The 19009-nt window shown below is 41.5% G+C and overlaps 1 protein-coding gene and 2 long non-coding RNA genes across 12 annotated transcripts in view; 1 reads left to right on the top strand and 2 right to left on the bottom strand.

The window, feature by feature from the left end:
* The window catches only part of NCKAP5 (NCK associated protein 5), a 1198715-nt gene that overhangs the window by 824341 nt on the left and 355365 nt on the right, over nt 1-19009 (bottom strand). The gene's annotated exons all lie outside the window — the stretch shown is intronic.
* Nucleotides 2227-8397, bottom strand: LOC146395783 (uncharacterized). Its single transcript, XR_014830601.1, has 2 exons — nt 6403-8397; nt 2227-6346 (listed from the first exon to the last, which is right to left on the bottom strand). It is a non-coding gene; the product is annotated as an uncharacterized LOC146395783 (long non-coding RNA).
* LOC146395782 (uncharacterized) lies at nt 13019-16312 on the top strand. The gene is made up of 3 exons (XR_014830597.1): nt 13019-13161; nt 14735-14835; nt 15433-16312. It is a non-coding gene; the product is annotated as an uncharacterized LOC146395782 (long non-coding RNA).

The following is a 19009-nucleotide window of genomic DNA, read 5'->3' as shown; positions in this document are numbered from 1 at the left end:
ACTTGGCAATCCTGAATTCTTCATTTACATCACAGTTGACTTTTCTGGAAGAGAAACAAACTTCTCAAGAAGAAACTCTCAAGATGGGAAACCACTGAAATAAGGTAACATTTGATAGAAATTACTAACACTATACTAATATTCAATAAAGACTTTGACTTAATACAGCCAAATGAAAGTTTTTTTTATTGATTTACCGAATTTGTCTCTGTACAAAACAGCAATCTGACTAATGGGGCCAGTAGACATAATCACTCTGAACCATTTTTTTTTTTTAATGTAATGGGCATAATAAGTAACATAAAACTTTTCCGGGAGTTCTGGTTGTGGCTCAGTGGAAACGAATCCAACTAGGAAACATGGGGTTTCGAGTTTGATCCCTGGCTTCACTCAGAGGGTTAAGGATCCAGTGTTGTGGTGAGCTGTGTTGTAGGTCACAGATGTGGCTCAGATCTGACATTGCTGTGGCTGTGGTATAGGCGGGGGCCACAGTTCCAATTAGACTCCTAGCCTGGGAAGCTCCATATGCTACCAGTGAGGCCCTAAAAAGATAAAAAGACAAAAAAAAAAACAACAAAAACAACTCATCTGCTTTAAACATATACATATTCTAGTTGGAGAGTAGGAAAAATACGTTTTCGGGGGGGCAAAAGTAAATGATATATCTATATTGATGTCCTTGGAGACAAATGTATTGGGTAATTGGGAGAAATTCCCAGCAGATGGAGGTACATGGAAAGGAGACTGGGGAAAATGCTGGGGCCCAGTGGGTGGATTTGATTGGACAAGTTTTGAACACGTGACTCAAAGTCAACCAATCAAAAACATCAGGAAGTTTATGATATGGGTGAAAGTTTATGACATGGAGTTGGGCCAGATAATGTTTTCAGAAGTCACAGAAAAAATGGTTCCTCAGCAGAGGCCACTTTTCAGTGTAAGGAAGAAGAAAAAGAAACATTTAAGAAAAGAGCCAAGTAGAGATAAAGAAACAGAGAATCAGATAAGTGTCAACAAAGAAACTGCCTCCCAGCTCCCTGTGGGACTCCTGGATCCCAGGTTCAATTCCTGCTGTGTGTGCTTCTTTTTAGAGCGATCCCTGGCCTCTTGCCATAAAACACCCTCACCCTTTATTTGAGCTACCCTCAGTGAATTTCTGCTCCTTACAGTCTTACAATCACAGCTTTATAACAAAAGAGCACAAATGCCAGGCCAAGGAGGAGAAAAAGTAAGGGGCTATAAAGGAGGTGGGGCAATTCATGGCAGGGGAGAAGGAGGGTTTCAGGTGAGGGAGGTCTCTGCAGCCAGAAAAGTTTCACAGATAAAGAATGACTCACTGAGTCTAAGATGAAAAGACCAGCCATCTTCATCTTTACAGAGCTGGGGGGAGGGGTGGAAGGGTATTTAGGCAGAATTGTCTGGGAGAGAAGAGCCTTCTTGAGATTCTGCCCATATTGATAGGCAAGAATGCAAATTTGGAGAAGCCCACATTAGGATTTTTTTTCAGCATTTTATGTGACATTTCAATTTTTCCCCCCTAATGTTTCCACCGAGGAGAAGTCCCCTTCAATAAGAAAACTTTTTGGAGATTATTAAAAGAGACAGTGTGAAACCTTCAATAATATTTGGAAATATATGTAGGAGGACTAATTTGATTCATTCATCACATTTGCAAGTAACTGGTGTGGGCTCCATTTCTGACCACATAGTACAGTATAGATAGACTTTTGTATATCAAAATTAATGAAAAAAAGGGGGGATTTAGGGGTCTCAGTAGTTCTCCCAATTTAAATATGCTTAAGTAACTGTGAAAACCGGTCAGTTTACACATAAAGTCATGCCAAGTTAAAACAGAAAAGTTCCATTGATATTGACCACATTTTTGGCTCCTATTAAATTGCTACATAAATATATAAAGCAGGTCTGTAATACTATATGTCTGCAAAAACATATTTTTGGCAAGCAAAAGGCTTTCCATTTTTAATGTCAATCTTCCTTACCCTGTATTCTTAAATATTTTAAAATTAATTACAGTTCTAAGTATTTTATCTGCCCTCCACCTCCTACCCCCCAATACCTACTTTTCCGTCTTGAACATACTCATCCTTTTCTTTTACAGATTTATACTTAGAGAGTTTTGATATTAATGAAGATTGTAGGTTTTCAATCTCTCAAAATCAAGTTTCTAGTTGGAAACTGTTTCAGGGGAGAAACACCTGAGTTTTAATATTTTATGTCAAGATTATGGTAGGTTTACCTGTGGTCTCCCCCAAAGATACAGGCATACCCCAAACCCTGGAACCTGTGAATATGATATTATTTGGAAAAGGGGTCTTTAAGGATGTTTTTTAGCTAAGGATCTTCAAGTGAGAACATTTTGTATTATGTGGTGGGCACTAAATCCAAGGGCAAGTATCTTTAGAAGAGACACTAAGAGGACAGAGAAGAGAAGGAAAAAAGTGACCACATGAAAATGGAAGCAGAGATTGGAGTGATCCGGCCACAAGCCAGGAAGTGACTAGAACCTCCAGAAGCTGGAAGAGAAGGAAGGGCCGTCCCTAAGAGCCTTGAGAGGAGCCCAGCCTGACTTGATTTTGGGTGTCTGGCATCCAGAATGGTGAGAGGAATTTTTCTGTTGTTTTAAGCCATCAAATTGATGATAATTTGTTACAATGATCAAATGGTACCATTTTTTATTTGCTTCTCATGGAAGTCTTATATGAAATGCTGATTTTTTTATGATTATAACCTCTAATATGATTAAAAATAAGTATGTTGGAATACAGTATTGGTAGTAAAATTAGAAGCCAAGGTAGTTTATCTTTATTTAAAAACAAAATCACAGAATAGTCTTATACGGCTTAATTTTGCTAGTAACCACAACAATTGAATAAAATCTATAACCCATGAGTAAAAATCACAACTCAGATTCTCCAAGGTAAGCACTGAATGAAGCCCATTAAAACCAAAACATACAATGACATCCATGCTTTTGGTAACAGAATTAGGGGTAGTTCAATTGCATAAGATATATTAAATTCCTAATATATATCAAGCATTTTGCTAGCCACAGAAAGATCATAACCCTCTATTAAGATGTATTTACTATGGGGATAGGTATGTAATTAAATTGACGAATCTAAATTAACTAAGTTCAGAATACGATGCCTGGTTGTAGGAAATACTTTAGTCTCAGTGCATTACCTGGTGATTCTGAGTTATGCTGTTTTACTAAACTCCTTAGCATGGCAAGGAAGGCCTGGCTCTTACTTACCTCTCCAAGTTTCTCTCTTCCTAAACCCTTCTGTTGGACCAATAACAGTAGTCTGATGATGTACTTGTGGTTTCCAAACCTTCATTCCAGGACATCTCAAGAGTCAGCTCAAGGAATGAGACTGTGAAATTCTTTATGCTCTTCCAGGTGGCACCATCCTGTCAGCCACAGTTGTAGTCTGTAAAGCTTCACTGGGGATGCTTTAAAGTTTTGTGTCTTTCCAAGGAGAGCAGACTTGTGTTTGCCAAGGAGGAGGGGAGGAGGAGTAGGATGGACAGGGGGTCTGGGGTTAGTAGATGAAAACTATTACATTTACAGTGGATAAGTAAGGAGGTCCTACTGTACAGCACAGGAACTGTATACAGTCTCTGTGGATAGACCATAATAGAAGATAGTATAAGAAAAGGAATGTATATATGTATGACTAAGTCACTTTGATGTACAGCAGAAAGTGGCACAACATTGTAAATCAACTATACTTTAATACTTTAATTTCTAAAAAACAAAATTTTTGACTCTAAAATTAATAATCTGTGCACATTTTTGTTAGGATTCAATCCAGAAGGTTACTTCTGATGGATGGGTAGGGGAAATAACAGAAACCCTGGTTAATTAAGAGGCCTTCAGTGCTACAGAACAGCTCAAGTTACAATTTTGTCATATTGGCACTGTGTGCTCTCAGCCTTCTGATGGTACAGAAAGCAGATCCATCTAGAAAGTCCTCATGAGAATGAGGCTCCCAGTGGCTGGTCATCCAGAGGCGGGGAGGAGATGAGAAAAGAGCTTAGATGGGAAGTGGGGACGTGGTTTGGGAGGGTAGATTTGGTAACTGGAGAAAACTTATTGTCTTTTAGGTCACAGAGATGGGGCAGTTGCAAGATAAGAGGCCAGCTGGAGGTCACCCACAACAAAAATGTAATAGCAATGTAAAATATAAGACCAAGCTCATTGGTGGCAATACAACTTTATTTTCTCGCCTGGCCACATTTTCCTAAGAATGTCTAGTGAGTTTTGAGAAACAGAAACATTATTGTAGTTGTAGAAGTAACTCACCAGAGTTAAGTTTTATATCCCAGTGGAGAAAGGTTTCCAAACCCAGAGTAGCCCACTACTTATCTTTGAATAGCTTTGCAAAGAAGAAATCATACCACAGGAACCAGGTAGAAAGGTGATCGGTTGATTATGAATCAAGACAGCTAAGAAAGTCCTAGGTCATTGAGAAGTGGGCCTACGAAAAATTCATTTCTAAAACAAACGGTATAAAACTAAATTCATTCAGACTGAGGCATTCATTTTATAAAGGAAATGATTAATGGATGATTAAAATGCCATGCATCACTGATTATTTAGTGACAATTGGTATTTCCATAGTTGTAAAAAATAGAGAAATTGATTTAATTAAATTTACTTTAGCCAACACCTTATAACAGTAAAGTAAACGACCTGTGGCAAATATGTATAGCCACATGGTGTAAATTATTTCTTGTGTGCATTACTAAAAGTATTTAGTCTAGCCACCAATGTTTTATTGAGTTTCTAAAAATCTGAATGTCTAGCATTTAACATGAGACTCTTAGTTAAAAATGACATTTCACTTCCATGTGAAATATATTAGGTTTTCAAGAAAGTCTATCTTTTGCTATAATTCTGTTTTTTAGGTTTTTTTTTACTATAGTTGATTTACAATGTTCTAACTCTAGGCTGACATGAGCTTTAACAGTGATGACGCAAACTACTTTTGTCACTGTGGCCCTTCTTGTCACCTCCTTTACAAGATGCTGTCCTAGAGAACATCCCCCTCCAGGTACATTTTTGTATGATGCTACAAGCATTCTCCCACCTCACCTCCACTAGCCCCAAATTCCCTTTAGAGTGAAATGGAACCAAGAGGAACCACATCATTTCAGTCCGTCCTTATCCCACCTTTCAAAGGGGGGCAGAAAATGAAAACATTTAACAGATGTGTTCAATCTTGGGGCTCCCACAGCTGGCCTGCAGCCAGGTCAGGAAGTGTGTATGGACAGGTGAGTTTCCCCTAATCAGTTCTAAGCCTGCTGACGCCCTTTGTGCATGGCCCCCAGGCTTGCACTGCACATCCAGGCAGCCTGCAGCCTGCTTTGGTACCACAGCTATTGTGCCTCAGCTTCCCTCCCTCTCCTGCGAGTATTCTGAATTGAGTAAAGTAAGAGCCTAGTGTATAGTTTTAACATACTTCATTGAAACTGTAACAGAGCAGGACACCATGGGGCCTTCTGAGGACATGTCTGCCATGTCTTCCATCTGCCTCCTGCCTGTAGGAAACTTCAGCCTTCTAGACCTTCCCTGAGTTCCAAAGAATAAATTTCATCAGAGAAGTGAGCAAATGCAGAAACAAAAGAAAGCAGTCAAGCATGACAAAATAGCAAAACAAAATAATAATACTTTAGCCATTAAAAAAAGTCAAGGGCCTTTAGTTCCTCCTCAAGGGCGATAGAGATAATATTCTGAGCCATGTCCTCTGGGCTGTTTTGCAGATACTAAAACCCCCTCTGGGTGGCCCACAAGCATGCAGACCCCAGACCTACTGGAACCAGAAGGTTGATGATGTTGATTCCCAATTACCTATCAGCTTGTCAGAAGAATGTCCAGGAGCTGATCACACATCCTGAAAGCCCCCTCCCTCATCCTGTCTTTAAAAAACTGTCTCTGAAAACCTTTGGGTCTTTTGAACACCAGCTACCTGGACTCCTTGTTTGGTGCCTGCAAAATGCTGCACTTTCCTTCAACATGACCTCATGTCAGTAGATTGGCTTTACTGTGAGTAGGTGAGCAGACCCAAATTTGGTTCAGTAACAAAACCACGTCTTGACCATGACTGGGAAAACAATGGATATTTTGCCTCTGTATCCTCTTGAACTGTTTAAATACAGTCCCAAGTTGAGCAGTGTACATCAAAAGCACAAGAACATGCAGAGCAGAATTGTGAAGTAAAGCTTTGCTTTAGTTCTCATTTTTAATGCAGAAACACTATGCCTCTACATGTTTGTATTATGTCAAGGGATGTTTGTCACTTGTTCTTTCTTTCAAAGGACTGCCCTTCATTCTTGATTTTTGGGATGTTCGTCACTTGTTCTTTCTTTCAAAGGACTGACCTTCACTCTTGACGTTTGGGATGTTCATCTACCCTATATTTTATTAAGTAATGGTAATAGCAGATGACCCTCTTGCTTTCCTCTGTTCAGCTATCGTATTTTACTCCTAGATTATAGTCTTTCAACTTTTTCTTCTTTTGTCAATTCTCCACCAGCCTTTAAATGATCAGTTAGACTATGCAAATGAGATCATTTGGGGGATCACCCCCAGTCCTTAGCTTCCCACTTCAGCTAGAACTAGATTCAACCACTCCAGCAGGAGCTCCAAAGCCAAATGCAACCCGACCCCTGCCTACATTTCTGACCTTACCTCCTAACAATATCCTTGTTGGTTTTACTTCATCTCCACTTACCTCCATGTTTCTCAGTTACACCAAGCTCATTCCCACCTTGGGGCCTTTGCACATGCTATTCTCTTTGCCTAGATGGTCCTTCCTCCAGATCTTGGAAGGCCTAGCTCCTTACTATTAGTATATTTATTGTCTTCTTTATCATTCAGGTCTTAACTGACTTCCGCATACAAACTACCCTCTTGGTCGCATTTGATCTAATTTCTTGCTTAAATTTCCCTCCTAGCTTCTATCAGTTGTTCCTATATAGTTGCTGTCTACACTTTAAGAGGTGCAGTCTGTAAAAGGTATAGCTTATCTCCTTTCTTTATCATTGTACCTCCCGTAACTGCAGCAGACCCCAAAATAGTAGGTATCCATATTTCTTGAATTAACAAATTAATTAATGGCAGTTGTTCTTATAAGATGTGCTTTCTTGGCAAAATAGAACACATAAGGCATTCTTTAACAATATACAAACTTTGGGGGAATAATTGATAGATCTATAAAACCTCTAATTTGAAGATCCACTGCTTTTAAGAAGCACCCTCTAGGAAGCTCCAGTCTATTATCTTTCTCCATTATGTTTGGATTTTATTTAATCACACATCTCATCAATAAATCAATAGCATCATCTCAAATTAGAAGCAGTACTGACTAATTTGAGGGAAGGGGGGATTTGAGGCAGTTTCACATGAGTATTGATATAGATTGTTATTCTATCCTTCACTTTACTAAGTTGATTTGCACTAAAAGATGGAATCATTTTGATGAGTCTTGGGTAGTGATTTGTTTTTTGCCACACCCACAGCATGAAGAAGTTCCCAGGCCAGGGACTGAACTCAGGTCACAGCAGTGACCTGAGCCATAGCAGTGAAAATGCTGGATCCTTAACCACTAGGCCACCAGGGAACTCCTGGGTAGTGATTTTGGAGAAAGACAAAATGTGAGCAAAGATATGCAGAAGTGGGATAGTAAGGGTAAAGGTTGTTTGGAAAACTAGAATTCAGCACAGAGGCACTGGCCTCCTATAGGACGAGAAATATGACAAGGAGGAAAGGAGGACCTTTGGAATCAAACCTCTCCAACTCACAGTTTTGCTCAAAGCTGGGCCTACCTCACAAACCCTTGGTGTGACACCAATTTGTTAAAAACAAGCTCTTAATAAAGATGGAAGGAAGAAAAGGAGAGAAAGAGGAAGGCAGGGAGAGAGGAGAGACAGAAATTGAAACAGAACAAAGAGTTCAATGAAAATATAAGTTTAATGATTAATTAGGTTGATAAAAGATCAAAGTTGGGAATCTCTTTGTGGCAGGAATGCAGATACAGCTTTTTGCTGAGTAAACTCACAGACAGGAGCAGACAGGGAGTACATTGTTGCACTCTGAGACATGACCCAGGCCACCATGGAGCTCCTTAACCTTTCAGCAAAGATGCAAAGTCCATATCAAGCTCCACCTGGCCCTGCCTTCCAAGGGATTTGCATGATGTCAAACTCAAACTCCTCTCTCCTATTAGGGTTGGGGGTGGGGGCAGGGGCGGGGGTGGGTAGGCATTGGCCCTTAGCAATATTTTTCCCATGACTCCAACCTTTCTGACAACTCTTTTGAGCTTTCCTATGTCTCAGATCCAATGAGACAAATGCAGAGAACAAGCTCTCCCTCAAATGGGAAATGCGGTATTTCGTGCCTCAAATTCATATGTGACTCTCTAGCCATGGCTGGTTTGCCAAAGAAGTAAACTTGTACAAGAGCATCTGAAAAGCACAGGAGTCAGAGTCTTGAGATAAGGAATGCTTATCTTCCAGGTATGAAAGATGAAATATGGCCTCCAGGAATTTCACCTTAACTTACAGGGAAGGAGAGTCTATTGCTCAGGTGCTGATCAGTGTCAGTTTTCAAGTTTTCTTAGAAACACGAGTGTTTGCTCTCAGGGTAGCTATGTTGTTTTCTTTTAGGGCTTGTCAGTACACCATGAAAATAGAAACCAAACTAATCCTAGTCCCTCCAGTTGGTTTTTTAAAAAACCTTGCGTGGTTTCCAGTCCAGACCAGATTTGCGCAGGCTTCCATTTGAGAAAAATTTATTTACCACAGCATTCAAAACAAGTGAGCAAGCCTGGGAGGAAGGCAGGAAGATTGGCATGCAGTGGGGCTGGAACCTGGGGCTGGATGGGAGGGTGAGGATTGGGAAGCGGGGGACCCTCCCTCACAGTGAGGAGACCTGGCCACCCTACTTCCCAGGCAGAGCCCAGGGCTTATTTAGAAGAGCTCAGGGCCACAAATGAGTGTCTTTCAAGTTCTCCAGATAGCTATTTTGCTATATACATCCCATCGTGACTGTCCTAAACAAAGATATCAAATAAGTGTCACCGCGAGAGTGCAAAACACAGAGCAAAATGTTACAGCTAAAATGCAACCATTTCTTAAACTTCAAGTCAAACAGTGAAGAAAAGAAAGTTTAGTGCTAGACTATAAATAAAAATAAATATACTATATACATTGTTTAGGGGATAAAAAGACAATTGGCTCAGAATGGGGTCACTTTTGCTAACATGGGTCACCAAACCAAGCCTTAATACTTAACTTCATTACACTTTCAGCCTCTCCCAGGAGTAGAATCTTCAATCAGTCAATCTGAAATTACCTGGCAGGCACCAGTGAGGTCATCTGCCTGAGAGACCCTGGCTGTCCCCCAAAGGAAGGTAACAAACAACCCACTCTTTGCTGGTAACTTCCTTGTCCTGCCCCCTTCTGTCTATAAATCCTCTCATTCTGTACAGAACCTCAGAGGTCCTTTCTATCTGGGATGCTGCCTGCTTTGTGAATCACTGAAGAAAGCCAATCAGATTTGTAAAATGTACTCAATCAATTTTTTTTTTAAATTTTTGCTTTTTAGGGCTGTACCTGTGGCAGATGGATGTTCCCAGGCTAGGGGTCTAATTGGAGCTCCAGCTGCTGACCTACACCACAGCCACAGCAACGCTGGATCTGAGCCACATCTGTGACCTATACCACAGCTCATGGCAATGCCGGATCCTTAACTCACTGAGCGAGGCCAGGGATCAAACCTGCAACCTTATGGCTCCTAGTCAGATTTGTTTCCTCTGGGCCATGACGGGAACTCCCCAGTTTTGTTTTTAACAACATATACAAGTAAACTTGACTTGTAGTTGGTGTTTGGGAAGAGGAGGAAGAGAGAGGGTCGAGACTGGCCATCATCAGGGTAGGTGGGAAGCGTCTCACAATGCTTGGGTGCCCTAATAGGAGGGGATCTAGGCCAAAGAGAACCCAAGGACAGATCATACTTGTCTTTTGAGTGTCACAGACTTCACGAGCTAGTCTGCAGATCCTGTTTTTTTTAATTTACTTTTTATAGACACAACCATAGCACATGGAAATTCTGGGCTGGAGATTGAATCTGAGCCACAGCTATAACCTATACAACAGCTGCAGCAACAGCTAGATCCTTTAACCCACTGTGCCAAGCCAGGAAATCAAACCTTGTCTCCACAGTGACCTGAATGACTGCAGTCAGATTCTTAACCCCACCGTGCCACAGTGGAAATTCCTATGCAGATCCCATTTTATAAGCAAAAAATCTGAAAGCTCTGATAAGTTTGCCTAGAGTTGTATAGCCTGGCTTCCTAGTGTATTTTTCTTTCTTCTTTCCACTGCTGAAGGGGAAGGGTATCTGATGGGAGGTAACTACAGAGAGGGGAGCAGTAGAACTTTTGGTCTTTTAATGGTGTGGAGCACAGCTGGTGCTATGATTACTACTCTTACAATGGATTTGAGGGTGGCATATGTTTTGTGTGCTCTTTGTGTATATTACATTGTTGGGATGCACCCTGCAGACCCTCAAGCCCTCTACCTACCCAGCCTCCAAACCAAAGAAACAGTCCCAAGTCAGAGACAGAGACATCAATAGTTTAATGGTTTAATGGATCTTACATGTCTGAAATGAAGTCCTGGAGTGACACCCCATGGTGTGTGGCAGACAGCACATGGCAGAGGGCAGGACATGGCGGGAGTCTCCACTATGGGGGGTGCGAGAGGGGAGAGGGAAGTTACCAGTTATAAGGGGAATTCCCCCCTTTGATAAACTATTATAACAGAGCTGTCCTAATCTAGAGATTAGAACAACCACTAGCTGGGGCCAGGGGCAAGTCCAGGGGCATTTACTGATTAGGATCTAGGATTAAAAGGGAAAGGCAGTCATGAGTAGAATGTAGGTGAAGCAGAACTGGTCAAGCAGCAAGGGAACAACCATCTTGGGTGACCTGGTTATACACATGTGTATTTTTTCAACTCTGCATGAATATTGCTCTGTGATAAACCTATACGCTCCATAAGGTAGACCTAATATCTCCTATCTGAGACTTAAAACTCCTCAGGGCCAAGATCTGTGCCTTCAACATTTCTGACTCACTCCCATCCTGCAAATGTACAGCAATTAATATTAACTTGGTAATGCTTGAGGAACTGACTGGAATAGACCTCCCATTGATGATGAAGGAGATCCTGAAAGTCTTATCATTTAACTTGGAGGGCTAGAGATTATATATACCATCTGTTCATAATTTTCCTTTTTTTTTTTTCCCCACTCACACTGAGGGAGCAATAAAAAGCATCTCCTACCACCGTTGACTTTGGGATTTGCCGAGGAGCCAGCTTTGACCAGTGAAGCATGGGCAGAGGTCACCCTGTGCCTGTTCTGAGCAGAGCCCTTTGCCTGCCCTTCTTGTGTTCCTGCCTCCCCATGAGAACAGCACACCGCTGGATGGCAAGCAGGGCTGCTAATGGATTTTGGGCTTTGGGATAAGATGGGAGGAGCAGACTCACCCCATCTGGACTGATGTCTAGCCCAGCTTGGCAAGGGACCAGCAGAGCCATAGCTGACCCTAAGACCCATGGACAAGAAATCAATGTTGCTTAGACCTCTGCTTTTTTTATGGGTTGGCACCACAGCACAAGTTAATATATGGAATCTCTCTCAAGAGCCAGTCTGCCATAGAGCCCAAGCACTGTGAACATCCTCAGCCAATCTGGGCACAGGAAACACTGAAGTTCTTTTTGGAGGATAACGAGATCTACTGAAGAAGTCAGAGCTTGCTACTGAGTTATAATGAAAGCACACCTCAGATCAGGCATTCCTCCACAAGTGGAAACATTTATCAAATAAATATATCTTAGCCAACAGACATAAAAATGGTCCTTAGAACCTGTTGAGAAAGTTCAAGGAAGTGCCAGAGCTCTGTCCTTTCCTCTAGAAAACCTATCCTGAAAGGTTTTCTAGAGGCAGACACTAAACATCCCAGAGGCAGCATGTCTTTTAATGGGGAGCAAACAATTATTACTCTTTGTAAAAAGGCCTTGGCAGAGGACTTAAACGTCAAGACTTAGGTGCTATCCTTAAAGGAGGGAGCTACAGGCCTTCACCCGTGTTTATGGGTCAGTGGTGAATCTATCTATCTACTTATCTACCTGTAATTAATCAATTTATCAAATATATAATACCTTGAATCTCACCAATAGAACCATTTGTAACATTTATCAAGCTGAGTAGAAATTCAATAATTTCACAGATAAAAGCAATTTCTGACCTTCACAAAATGTGAATTAAGGTGGCTGACTGAAACCCTTGCTGAAGCTGGCCTTGGAGTGTGACTGTCCAGCCCTGGAATGGGTATTTTCAATTAGGGAATCTGATCATCTCCTAAGTTGAAATCTAAACTAGTTATCACATACATAAACTCACACTGGTCTAAAGTATTTTGAAATCAATTGCAGATATATAACCATGGAAATTACTATCCTTGCTTCGCCCTCCAAAAATACCCAGGTTTCCATACCCCAGGTGAGAGCTTTTCCTGCCTGCGACAGGTTTACTAAGGAAACCAACTTGGGGATTGACACCTCAAGGCAGGATTGCAGCAAAAAACAAAAACAAAAACAAAAACAAAACAAAACAAAAACATGAAATAAAAAGAAGCAACATTAGGAGGCAGCTTTGATGACCTAAGCCAGCATTGTAAGAGTTCATAGCCCCAAAATGAGGAGAGGAAATACCAGGCAAGAAGTCAACGCAGGCTTGGTGTCAGGGGGTAGAGAACAATGAGATTTTGCTAACATTGGACTCAGACATAATGTTCCCTATAGTCCTCTTGCTGGGTGGCCAACAGAGGTCCCGGGGTATCTTGTCACACTTGTAATGTCATGACACACTGCTACAAACACCTGTGTCACAATAACTACAAATGCCCCAACACATTTCCTACTGCATCAGTCTTATAGAAACCATTCATTCTCTGACGTTGACTGAGTGCCTCCTCAGCCAACCAGAGACTAGACACCAGAGACTCAAGTTCAGACAAGTCACGGACCTTGTCATGGAGAAGCTTTCCGAGCTGGGCAGGAGTTCTTAATCAGGTTTGGTGGCTGGGATCCATGGATGGGCTTCAGTGGTCTGTGAATGCTCTGCAAAGCAAGGCCGTGTGTGTGTGTGTGTGTGTGTGTGTGTGTGTGTGTGTGTGTGTGTGAGTGTGTGTGTGTGTGTACTATTCTATATTGAGTCTATATTGTGTATCTGATTCTAAAGGAGCCTTTGACTCAGAAAGGATAAAAAAGTGTGTGTCTATGGGGAAACCTGTGAGAGATGACTGCATAATAAATGCATTTACTCAGACTTTGCTACAGCAGATCAAAATGTAGAAATATAAAATATACTTTTTAACAAAATGACCAAAAAAACACTTAGACATAATAATTGGAATGAGGTAAGAGCTTATTTAAGAAATGTCTTCATAACAGAGATAATGACAATAAAAAGGGCACTAGACACGTTACAATGAAGGAAACTCCATCTTTCCCATTGTAAAAGTCAATCACAGACGCAGTAAAGCCAGGGCTCAAGGTTGCTTTGAAACCCAACTCTGTGTGTGGGGTAATGGTAATAACTCCCAAGCCTCATTTCAATCCCCATCTGCCTCTTCATGTCAAGGATGAAGTAGAATGGGAAGAATTTACAGCCATGACTTGACTTTCTACTGCTCCTTGCTGGCCTAGTATATATATCAAAGTTAAGATAATCAATGCACAGGTAACAGGGACATTTCCTCCTCAAACTGTTTGTGACTGTTCAGCAAAGAGTTCAGCTGATGCCAACCAAATTCATGGCCCACGAAATCATGTGTTATCTGTTATGTGATTTTCATAATTCCTGATAGATCCCCATATGTCCCAGTTTGAGAAGCACAGATCTAACCTCTCTGAGGTTCAGATTCCTCCATATATTAAATGGGAATAATACTACCTAAATCAAAAGGTTTCTGGAAAGATTAAGTGTCATTTGTTGGCTAAGTCATATCACATAATCATTCTGCCTAGTACCAAACATGTTCTCAATAAAGGCTAAGATCTACCCCAGTCCCAATCTTCCATCCAGGTGTGTGCAAAGTTGTGGTCCCCAGCTTTGATGTTCAACAGTAGCATCACTGGGAACTTGTTAGAAGTGCATATGTTCATACCTACCCCAGACTCATGGAATCCAAACCTCTAAGGGTAGAGTCCAGTGAGAATATGTTACCGAGCCCTCCACACAATTCTGATAGATGCTTCATTGAAGAACCCCTGACATAGAGGAGTGAATCGCAATCATGGCTCTGCATTAAAATCACCTTGGATGCTTTTAAAAATGATTGATACTCAAATCTACCCTGACCCAAATATGAACCCTGAGCACTGGTAGTTATTAAATGGTTCCCCCAGGAATTTAAGCGATTTCTTTTAAAGCCCAGGGAAGGCCACTTCTCTCTACTTCTGCAGCTGGGGTGGATACTTGAAATCCTATCAATAGCAAGCCCTCGCCTCTGGATGCCAACCTGCCCCACCTCTTACCAGCTACAGGCCATTGGGGGAACTTTCCTGCACTTCTCTTAGCCTCAGTTTCTACACCTACAAGAGAGAGATCGTAATGATCCCTACCACCTATTTCTATTTTCAGATATGAAAACTGAAGTCCAGTGCCTTTGTCACCTGCACGGTAGCAGGGAGACCAGGACCAACCTTTTCTTTATCCTCTTTGCTGGAGAGTCCTATGTCTGGGTGAGCGGAGGAGAAAAATCTGGGGTCCTGGAGAGGGCTTTTGTAAACGTTATGATATTTTTGGCGTAAGTATGGGATGGCAGGGCTGGCAGATAATCTTTGGAGAATATGCCATCTGGAAAGGGGACCACAGGCTTCACAGGACTCTAGCGGAGATGTATGGGGTGAGGAGAAGGATCAGCAGGAGGAGGGGGAAGGACCATGGGTGTGCTCAAGGATGGAGTCACTTCCACGGGGGCCAGGGGAGGGGCAGGCAGCATTGGTTAGACCCCTAGAAACTTAGATTTCAGAGTCAACATAAAACACAGGACTCGGAGAGTGAGGGGTCATACAAAATAGAACAGAGAGGCTGTGTTTGTGCACCCTCGTCTGGCTGAGGGAGATGTAGGGGGGCCCGCAGGGATGATGTCACTCATTTCTCCTTCTATAATCTCTTCCCCTTACTTGGTAATGAAGGCACAAACCCAAGGATCTGAGAGCTCAACAGAGTGGGAGGCCAGAAATGAAGTGTAGTTACCTCCCAGAAAATGCTACTTTGGGTTTACTGAATCCATTCTTTTCAGCCTCATATCCTTCCCCACCTTCTCTCCATGACAGACACACAGTTCAAGATCACCTTCTCTTCTGGGTGATCAAGAATGGCTCCTGTCACCTGAGAAGGAAGGTCAAATGAAGCTTTGCTGCTCCTGCTTCCAACTACTGTTCACACATGCTACCAGGGAATAAAGCCATGGGGTGAGGGCAGCTGGCTCTAGACCATGACCCATCATTGGTCACTGTGGTCACTGTGTGCTGTATAGGCATCAGGCTCTATCCCTTTTCCTCCCTAGGACGCTCTTCCTAATTCTGACCCCCTTATTCTAACCTTGGTCTTGGTGGTCAGAAATTTCATGTCTATCATTAAAGACAGAGTGTTTCCCCCAGTAGACCCCTTTCCACCTTCTGTCGTAGTGATCAGGAATGACCACACTAAGGCGTGGGAACCAGGCCCCCACTTAGGCTGGAAAAGGCACCTAGGCCCGTGAGAAGAATCAACAAACACTCAGTGAAGACTCTTAACTTTTTCCTTCATTATACAAAGAAATATTTCAAAATATTTATTTTGAAATATTTCTTTTCTTTTTATTTTTTGGCCACACCCATAGCTTGCAGAAGTTCCAGAGCCAGAGATCAAACCCATGCCACAATGGCAATCAGAGCCGCATCAGTGAAAATACCAGGTCCTTAACTGGTTACATCACTGGGGAACTCTCTAGAAGCATATTTCTACCCTCAACACTCTAAGACTTTATTGGCATTTTTAAAATATCATCAGGATCTTAAAGCCATTTACAGCAGAAAACTGACTTTCTGGACAGATGTTACAAAAGCAGAACAACCCCATTGTTGTAATCCCCAAATTATGTCTCACTTCATTTAGATAAATATTTGAGATTTCAAAATTCCAGCACAAACAAATAAATACCTTGAATATCCACCACCTTGAAGTGTTTGCCTTCAGTGTGGAGGGAGGAATAAGAAGAAGGTGGGAAGGAATTTGAAGAAAGCAAATAAGAGAGGCCTGTGAGCCCAGAGGGCATGTCCAAGGTCAGAGCCTGCAAGGACAGGCCTGCCTGAAGCATAGCCGACCAAGCTTCAGGGGAAGCTAAGGCCAGCATGTGGAGGTACACAGTGGGGAGAGAAGGGGCAGGTGGACACACGCTAATAGGCAGGGTTAGAGTGGCATTCAGACTGGAAGCCTGGAAAAGCTTCAGGAAGGAATAGCTAGAAGGGGTCCATCTTCTAGCCAGATTCTAAAGAGGTTTCCTAGTTCAGAGATGAGGACCCAGAGGCATGGGCTGGTCCTGTGAATCCAGCAAGAATGTAATACACAGCGCAAGTAGAATTAATAAGACAGGCTAACACTATCCATCCACTGTAATTTGCTTGATCTGTACGGGGTTAAAAAGAACAAGTCATTAAGGTCAGTGTATTGTATCACTGTCAATTTCCTGGTTGTGAGATATTACCATATGCAAATATTACCATTAGGGGAAATAAGAAGGGTGCATGGCCTTTCTCCGTATTATTTCTTATGACTGTACACAAATCTATAATGACCTAAAACCAAAAAATCAAATAAAATAAAGTAAAATTAAAAATGAGCTAACCTTTATAAATCAGGAGATTTCATATAAATTTTTTTTGCACCTACTAACCCCAAACTCCCAGTCCATCCCACTCCCCCCACCCCCATTGGCAACCACAAGTCTGTTCTCCATGTCTGTGAAACTGCTTCTGTTCTATAGAATTCATATGTGCCATATTTTAGATTACACATATAAGTGATATCATATGGTATGTCTTTCTCTCTCTTACTTCACTTAGTATAACAATCTCTAGTTCCATCCATGTTGGTGCAAGTGGCATTATTTTGTCTTTTTTATGGTTGAGTAGTATTCCATTGTGTATATGTACCACATCTTCTTAATCCATTCATCTGTCAGTGGACATCTAGGTTGTTTCTATGTCTTAGCTATTGTGAATAGTGCTGCAATGAATCTAGGGGTGCACGTATCTTTTTGAATGAGAGTTTTGTCTGGATACATGCCCAGGAGTGGGATTGCTAGATCATATGGTAATTCTATATTGAGTTTTCTGAGGAACCTCCATACTGTTTTCCATGGTGATTGTAGCAATTTACATTCCCACCAACAGTGTAGGAGGGTTCCCTTTTATCCAAACCCTCTCCGGCATTTGTTATTTGTAGTCTTATTAATGATGAGCATTCCAACCGGTGTGAGGTGGTACCTCATTATAGTTTTGATTTGCATTTCTCTAGTAATTAGTGATACTGAGCATTTTTCATGTGCCTGTTGGCCACCTGTGTGTCTTCTTTGAAGAGATGTCTATCATAAAATTTTTTTATCTTCTAGCTGCTCCTGAAAAATGGGAGGATCTGGCAACACCAGGCTCGTACCATGTTCCTATAGTAACATGTTATCCCATTCTAACAATCAGAGGAAGGGGATTAGCATCTGATTCCTTAAGACAGGCCTTAAAAATTTCACTTTGCCCCATTTACTACCCAGCCTGCTTCATTTACATATGTTACTTGTCTTGGTCCTGGTGGAACCTAGATTTCTCCCACTCTTCTATTAAGAATGATGGAGTTGCAGGCTAGGTCACCTAAAAGGGCACCCGAGTTTGCACAATGTGTCTGGAATTTAACACTGCATTGTAAATGAGAATACAAGGACACCTCACTATCTCGGCCCCCTTGGGGTTGTGCGCATAATAGGTACCATTATAGTATTCTTCCACAGTCGCTGAACCACTTAGGATAGGTTCCAAGAAAAATCAATGACACACTAAATGTCATGCTATGGCAATTTCTGTCATAACTCAGGAGCCATATAAAATATAGGGCGTTCTTAAAGTCACCAATGCTCTGAAATTATTTATGAAATAGGAATTAGGTAAGGCCTAATTTACCAATGGTGAAAATATATAGACACACGCAATTTAACTGGAATTCTCACACACTCTATGATTCAAAGACAGGGTGTCATTCCAAACTGAGTCTGCCTTTTGATTTTCTGAGATTAAAACATTTTCAACATTAAAAACCTGTCCCCTTTGGTTTCCACATGGTAAATTGCTCAAGTGGAATCATTTGCCCCAAAGGCAATGCAATGTTCCCATTATCACTAGGCAGCAAAGGGCAAAAAAGCCGATGGGGTAAAGACAGGGAGGATGGATTGAGGTCATTCATGCCTTGCTGTACCAAAAAAAAAAAAAAAAAAAAGCATGAAATTGACTCACATATTTAGCTCTATCTTTGTGTTTATTATACGGTACTTTGTACAATCCTTAGTTTGCTCAATAGATGGTCCATTTTCTTCCTGTCTAGGCCACTCTAAGAGTGAATGTTTTCTCACAATGTTGGCCAAAAAAAATCACATTTCCCCCATAAAGAGTCGATTAGGAGTGGAATGTTACAGCACACAAACTATGTAATGGGGAGAAAGATGACATTTTTACATATTTGTCAACACTTATCAAAAGAGTTCAGTTGCATTTAAAATTCAGGGGCAGATGTAGGTTTGGGCTTGGGTCAAGGATTCATTGAATGGATTCTCTTATTCTTCCCTGGTGTTGAACTTTGACCCCAATATGCTCCCTTTATGCTTAG

Source organism: Sus scrofa, chromosome 15 (genome assembly GCF_054392235.1).
Source record: "Sus scrofa isolate SSC_HxYL_T2T_F1_AM1 chromosome 15, Sscrofa_HxYL_maternal_Yorkshire_Landrace_v2.0, whole genome shotgun sequence".
Lineage (NCBI taxonomy): Eukaryota > Metazoa > Chordata > Mammalia > Artiodactyla > Suidae > Sus > Sus scrofa.
This window is presented reverse-complemented; position numbering and strand designations above follow the sequence as displayed.